The sequence below is a fragment of the Triticum urartu genome, chromosome 3A (assembly GCF_056163025.1).
Source record: "Triticum urartu cultivar PI428250 chromosome 3A, HENAU_Tu73, whole genome shotgun sequence".
In the NCBI taxonomy this organism is placed as follows: domain Eukaryota; kingdom Viridiplantae; phylum Streptophyta; class Magnoliopsida; order Poales; family Poaceae; genus Triticum; species Triticum urartu.
The window spans coordinates 655,126,182-655,134,248 of NC_141875.1; positions in this window are offsets into that span (position 1 = coordinate 655,126,182).

The window sequence follows — 8,067 nt, forward strand, 5'->3', positions numbered from 1 at the left end:
GGGGGTTGGTGGGGCGAGCGGCCATCTCAGATGAACACCGTATGCTGATGAATACGGTGATGGAGAGAATCTCGTCGGCTGAAAGCGGATTGCATGAAGCTTTTATGAGTCTACTGACAGGCTTTGAGGTACGTAAAATAATGTATGATAGTCCTGCACATGCTAGGTGTGCCCTGTGTAGATAGTAGCCCCTGAGACTCTGGTTGTCGTCGGAAACGACGATGAACAGAGGATTATATTCCCAGGTAATAACCATACTGCCTCTATGTCCAGGTGATGGAAGCTCCGGTGGCTAGCTGTACTAGCGAGTTTGCCCATTTAAAACGGCAGTTGGATGCGGCAGACGCCGACATCGAGCTTGTTAACAAAAGGCTTGACGAGGCACAGGGTAAGTGTCATTATCTGGTAAACGCCACATAGTAAGAGCAGCATGATGCCAGTATCTTTAATATGTTGTGACTGCAGATGGAGCTGCCACTGTTGAAGCCTTGCGGGCAGAACTTGCCCGAGCCAAGGAACAAGCGAGGTTTGGTAATGCGGCTGCTTTGAAGGCGGCCGAAGAGTTGAAAGCCGAGAAGGCCGCGCATGGCGAGAGCCGAGATAAGATGGCCAAGATGGCCATAGAATTAAAAGCCGCCGCCGACCGTTGCCGGGTTCTTGAAAAGTAAAACCTAGCGAAGGCATCAGACCTTGAGAAGGCTGCTGCGACGAGGAAAGACATCCGCTCTGCTATGAGGGCGAAGAAGGAGGAGCTGCGGGAAGCCGGGGATATTGTAGCTGGGAAATCCTTTATGTTGCGAAGGAAGTTCGGAGATCCATGGTATGCCCCTCTGGATCGTCTGTGGAGTTCGGAGGATGTGTATATGGATTTGGCAGCGAGCACTGCCGATGCGGTCAAGTACTTCCAGGGTCAGACGGACCGTGAAGTGGACCAGCTATTTTGGACACAATTCCATTCTCCTGAGCGTCCGCTTTCATTGACTGACCAATTAGCCGAATGGGAGGAACTGGATAGGTTATCCGGACGCGCCATGAGGTCTGTTGTGGATCAGCTATGGCCGGAAAGGCCAAAACCGAACAGCTATTTCAGCTTGGTGCAGCAGTTCCTTGACGTGGTGCCGCGCATTAATGCGATGAAGAGGTCGGCGTGCATAGAGGGATCATGGATGGCCTTTGCCCGTGTTAAAGCATACTGGGCGGAGATGGATGCTACCACTGTTGCAGCGCGGGATTCGGCCATAGGCCGAATGGCTGCTGAGCACTACTTTGAAGAAGTTCTTGAGGGTGCTCGTTTGATAGAGACCCAGTGCTCAAAAAATATTATGTTTGAGTGATATGTAATCTTGTTGTAAGCGAAATGCTTTTATAGATTTTTATAAGGCTATTTTTATACTTTTGCCTAAAAGTAATATGATGCCTCCTGGGCGGCCGTTTATGTATACATGTGTATAACCTGAAAGATTGCAGCCGTCGGCTTCAACCCCCACGCATATAATGCGGAGGTGCTCGCAAAAAACACGCGTTCACACTTAACCCAATGTCTTGGTACTATTAAGGAGGTGATAGCGGAGCGAGCGAGGCAACCGGACTATAATGCTTTAGCACTTTCACTTAGCCATAGGATTTTGACAGTGGGGCTACTAGATAGCCCCTGGTGGCTCCGCGCTCTCCCGATTCCGGGGTGCGTACATGCCTGGCCGGAAAACGGCCCTTTGTTAAGGCGGAGGAATTCTAACATTCCAACAGGTCATCGAGTGGTTGACCAGTCTCACGCTATATCATGACAGTCAGTTTTCGGCTTTCTCTATTGAGGTGCTCGTCCGGAAGAACCAGGGCACAATCGCAGTAGTTCTCCTGGTGCTACCTTAGCCGGTAAAGCGGAACGTAAGGCACCAAAACACAGGAGCCGGGCAAACCCAACATTTGACCAAAGACAATGATTCGGAGCTGATGTATATAGGGCCAAACTTGTGACGCCAAACACTCCCTAAGGTATTCGGTCTTTGTGGTATAAACCGGGCCTAAATAATGGCCTTTGTAAGAAGCCCCTTGTGTCCAGGTACGTGCATTGTTCTGGCGTGGCCACATGCCAAGACGTCAGCATCCTTCTCAACGGTGGATATGTATCAACAAGAGACAGTAAAAAAGGTTTACGCAGGGTCTTAATCTAAAAAGAATCCTTGGAGCGGGTCCCTGCTGCACGTCTACGCCTGTGTCTCCGTTGTGCCGTATCCTGGACGGGTGTAGCACGATGATCGTCTATAAAAGAGAGGAATTTAGGTGAAAAGGTTGTCGTGCAAAAAGATAGTTTTTAAAGAAACCATGTATAATTCAAGATGAGAAGAAATTGCCACTTGTCTGCGCGCGTTGAGCCCCTTGTATTGACAAATAGGGGTGTGACCATTTATTCGGTATAGATAGCGGCGCCGGACTTGATTAGTTGTGTCTGAGGTCTTGACGACCTATTGGATGCTTTTGCTGGTCCGGGTGCCTTTAGTGTGCGGCTGGCAAGGTAGCCACACTCTCTTCGGCATGCAGAGATCGCTTGATATTTCTGTTCACTGAAATTATGCCACGTGGACCGGGCATATTGAGTGTGAGGGAGGCGTAGTGTGGTATTGCGTTGAAGCGAGCGAAAGCTTCGCGTCCGAGCAGTGCTTGATAGCCACTTTGGAACGGAGCGATGTGGAAGGTTAAATGCTCGCGACGGAAGTTATCGGGGGAGCCGAATATAACTTGTAGTAGGAGGGAGCCCATACAACGAGCCCCTGGGCCTGGAGTTACTTCTTTAAAGGTAGTATTGCTATGGCGAATTTTTGTTGGGTCTAACCCCATCCCGCGGATTGTATCCTGATATATTAGGTTTAGATTGCTGCCACCGTCCATCAAGGCTCGTGTGAAGTGATATCCGCCAATTACTGAGTCTAATACCAGGGCAGCCCATCCTGCGCGTTGGATACTTGCTGAGTAATCGCGATGGTCGAAAGTGATCGGTTGAGACGACCAGTGGAAGGACTTTGCGGTGACAGGCACTTGGGTATATTTTCCTAGGAGTGTCACGTTGTTTTTTCCCTTGATCACATGTAACATGTTTACTATTTTGACTTCTGGTGGAAATTTCTTTTGTTCCCCAGTGTCTTGCTTGGGAGGCTCGTCCTCGTCTTCACTTGGTGTATCCTCCCCCTTGTGTACAGCGTTGAGCTTGCCAGACTGCTTGAAGACCCAACATTCTCTGTGGGTATGATTAGCAGGTTTAGCAGGGGTACTATGGATCTGACATACTTGGTCCAGAATTTTGTTGAGGCTGGACAGTTCATCCCTGGTGCCTTTAGAGGGCGGCTTTTGCTGACCTGGCCGAGAGCTTTTGAATCCGGCGTTTACTGTCGTGCCCTTCGTGCTGTCTTCTTTATTCTGGCATTTGTTATTGCTGTTGCGCCGTGATTTCCCGTTCCCATCTCTAACTTCAGATGTACTGGGGTCGCTGGTGCTGCATCTGGCTAGCCAGCTGTCCTAACCCATGCAAAAGCGGGTCATGAGGTTTGTTCGTGCGGCCATCGTTCTTGGCTTATTTTGGCCGAGGTGTCTGGCGAGCCATTCGTCACGGACGCTATGCTTAAAAGCTGCCAAGGCTTCGGTGTCCGGACAGTCGACAATCTGGTTCTTTTTAGTAAGAAACCTGTTCCAAAGCTTTCGGGCTGACTCTCCGGGCTGTTGAGTTATATGACTCAAATCGTCCGCATCCGGAGGTCGGACATAAGTCCCTTGAAAATTTGCCCGAAAGGCGTCTTCGAGCTCTTCCCAACTTCCAATGGAGCTTTCGGGGAGGCCTTTGAGCCAGTGATGAGCTGGCCCTTTGAGCTTGAGGGGTAAGTACTTGATGGCATGGAGATCATCTCCTCGAGCCATATGGATATGAAGGATGTAGTCCTCAATCCAGACCCCAGGGTCTGTTGTTCCGTCGTATGCCTCTATGTTTACGGGTTTGAATCCCTCTGGAAATTCATGGTCCAGCACCTCATCGGTGAAACATAGGGGGTGTGCAGCACCCCTGTAGCTGGGTGTACCGCGTTGTTCGGATGTTTGTTGTGTTGCATTGTATGCTGGGGCGCGCTTGCGTGGTCCATAAATGGATCTTGTTGCGTTGTCCTTTGGGTGAGAGCCCTCGCATGGGTCGCGTGTTGTATTGTGAATGGCGTTGTATGCCGCTCTGTGTTGGTAGAGGGTCCGTCTATCCAGCCAGGTGGATGATTTGATATATGGTTGTGGGGGGTCTGAAGCCTCCTCATCGAATTCAGGTAGCAGCTTCCGCTTTGGGTAGCTCTTGGAGGGGCGATTGTCGCCGTACCTTGCTGCTGTGTTGAGTATTTTACTCCATCTGACTTGGAGTGTGTCTTGCGCAGCCTTGAGCCTTTGCTTCTGCTTTTTAAGACTCCTCGCGATGGCAACAAGCCTTTTACCGGCATTCTGCTACTCCGGGTGCTTGTCCGGCGTTATGTCGTCCAGACTATTATCCTTGATAGAATTTGTTTGTTCGGTTTGATTATCCGGATTGCCGTTGTCCGGCAGCGGTTCGCCCTGCTCCAGCGCTGGGTCTGTGTGATCGTTATTTCTGTCGAGGCGGCATTTGGGGCGGCGCTTGCGTTGCCGCTTTGACTGCTTCTCGAGGGAACAAGCCTTCGGTGCGTCCTTCCGCTCCTCGTCGTCATCTTTTGGTGCGTCTACCATGTATACGTCATATGATGAGGTGGGCGGTGGTTCTTCTTCGCCTCCCGCATTGTCGTCCATACCATCGATGTTTTCAGAGTCGAAGTCGAGCATGTCGGTTAAATCATTGACAGTGGCTACAAAGTTGGTGGTGGGTGGGCTTTGAATTTCTTCATCATTCGTATCCCAACCTTGCTGACCGTAGTCCGGCCAGGGCTCTCCTGATAAAGAGAGAGACTTTAGTGTCTTCAGAATATCGCCGAAAGGCGAGTGCTGAAAGATGTCCGCGGCAGTAAACTCCATGATCGGCGCCCAGTCGGATTCGATCGGCAGGGGCGCGGAGGGTTCGGAGTCCAGAGAGGAGTCCGGCTCCTTGGGTTCACGAGTCTCGCGGAGTGTGGGGCTGGCGTTCGGCTCGATCGCCGTTGGGATCGCAGCCCCCGAGGCGGCGTCCAACCACCCATCCTCGATCGGCGCAGTTGGCTCTGAATTAAGGGTCGAAGCCGATGCGGGTGCGGCCTCCAGAGCACTGTTCGGCGGCAGAGCTAGATCATGCTCGTCGTGATAGTGCGGCGCGCTCGGCAGTGGCTCAAATCCGTCGAAGATCAAGTCCCCGCGGATGTCAGCCGTGTAGTTTAAACTTCCAATCTGACCTGACGGCCAGGGGCATAGCTTTCAATCTACTCCAGATGGCCAAGTGAATTGGCCCGCAGTGCGAAGCCGCCGAAGACGAAGATCTGTCCGGGGAGGAAGGTCTCACCCTGGACTGCATCTCTATTGATGATCGTAGGAGCCATCAAGCCTCATGGCGACGACACAGAGGAACTCTCAATGAAAGCACCAATGTCGGTGTCAAAACCGGCGGATCTCGGGTAGGGGGTCCCGAACTGTGCGTCTAGGCCGGATGGTAACAGGAGGCAAGGGACACGAAGTTTTACCCAGGTTCGGGCCCTCTTGATGGAGGTAAAACCCTACGTCCTGCTTGATTAATATTGATGATATGGGTAGTACAAGAGTAGATCTACCACGAGATCGGAGAGGCTAAACCCTAGAAGCTAGCCTATGGTATGATTGTTGCGTATGCGTTGTCCTACGGACTAAAACCCTCCGGTTTATATAGACACCGGAGAGGGTTAGGGTTACACAAAGTCGGTTACAATGGTAGGAGACCTACATATCCGTATCGCCAAGCTTGCCTTCCACGCCAAGGAAAGTCCCTTCCGGACACGGGACGAAGTCTTCAATCTTGTATCTTCGTAGTCCAGGAGTCCGGCTGAAGGTATAGTCCGGCCATCCGGACACCCCCTAATCTAGGAATCCCTCACTCCCTATCCCGACTGTTTCTGGGTCGTGTGGGAAGGACCCCCTATCACAGTCACTCACTTGGCGACGGTTCAAAACACTATCACAGAAAGGGGTTAAAAACCGTTTGTGTAGCACCTCGATGTACCAGTGTATACTAAAGTATTTTGAAATTACATGGGCCTGGCTCAATAATGAGGCGACGCAGCACCTATAAATACTCCGTCCATTCCACAATGTAGTGCTTCCTCTATTCGCGTGCTTCAACTTTGACCGTAAATTTAACTACCAAGACCGATTGCGGCGGGAGCAAAAATTATATCAGTGAATTCGTATTCGAAAGAAGTTTTCAATTATATAATTTTTTCTCTTGCCGCAGTTGGTCTCATTGGTTAAATTTACGGTCAAAGTTAGACCTCAGGAAGCGCGGGCGCACTATATTTTGGAATGGAGGGAGTAGCATCTAGACAAAATTTATGAAGTGGCATCTTGTATATTTCGTGCAAGCCTTCATGCACTCACTACTAGGAAAATGCTTATACATAGAAGTTTAGCGGTAGCGTTTGTTTGGGCCCTCATGCTACATGTAATTTGTAGTAGCCTCGGGTACAAAGCGCGCTACTAGTATGGCTTAGCAGTAGCGTTGGTTAGCACGGGACGCGCTGCTGTTACGTGGGCCGCAGGGCCAAAACGAAAGCCCGCTTAGGTATAGCATGGGTTGTCCACCGACGCTACAGCTAGTGGGCTTACCAGTAGCGCCGGCCTATACGCAGCCTACTACTACGCCAAAAGAAAACCCCCTGGGCGGGCCCCCAAACCCTCGCTCACTTTGATCGATCCCCTCCGCCCGATGCCGCCATTGTGCACTACCTCTCGCCGCCGCAGGTAATGCTCCTCCCCCTCCACTGCTCCCCCCCTCTCGCCGCCCTGATCTGTGTCGCCGCCCTCGCGCTCTCGCTGGCCGCCTACCCACTCCCCCTGCTGCCCCACTATCCCGGACGCCCCCCTCCGAAATCCGCCGTTGCCCCCACTCCGGCCGGCTCGGATCCTCACTGTCCGGTGATGAGAGAGACGTTGAGAGCCCCGCTGCTCTAGTGTAGTATAGTGTAGGCTACCGATGCTCATAGTAGTTGGAGAGGAACCCTAAACACGGAAGACAACGACGAGGCCGATGGTTTAGAAGTTTGTTGACCGATCCAAGTTTCTAGGGATTATAGCTAGTTGTTCTCACCGGAATATTACCAATTTTAGAAGGTCTCACTCTCGGCGGCTCCTCTTACTGATGCTCTGCTTTGGTCGTGGTTTTTGTGTTCCTCACAGTAGTTGTTTTTTGATGCTATATTGAAGTTGCTTTAAGAAATCCATTAAGGAATGCAGTTTTGACATCCATTTGCCAGATTTTATAATCATAAAATGCGGCAATTGCTAACATGATTCGGACGGACTTAAGCATCGCTACGGGTGAGAAAGTCTCATCGTAGTCAACCCCTTGAACTTGTCGAAAACCTTTTGCGACAAGTTGAGCTTTGTAGACAGTAACATTACCATCAGCGCCAGTCTTCTTCTTGAAGATCCATTTATTCTCTATGGCTAGCCCATCATCGTGCAAGTCCACCAAAGTCCACACTTTGTTCTCTACATGGATCATATCTCAAATTTCATGGCCTCAAGCCATCTGTCGTAATCTGGACTCATCATAGCTTCTTCATAGTTCATAGGTTCGCCTTGGTCTAATAACATGACTTCCAGAACAGGATTACCATACCACTCTGGTGCGGATCGTGCTTTGGTTGACCTACGAGGTTCAGTAGCAACTTGATCTGAAGTTTCATGATCATTATCATTTGCTTCCTCTCTAGTTGGTGTAGCATCACGGGAACGGATTTCTCTGATGTGACTTTCCAATTCGAGAGAAGGTACGATTACCTCGTCAAGTTATACTTTCCTCCCACACACTTCTTTCAAGAGAAAATCCTTCTCTAGAAAGGTTCCATTTTTGGCAACAAAAATCTTGCCTTCGGATCTGTGGTAGAAGGTGTACCCAACTGTTTCCTTAGGGTA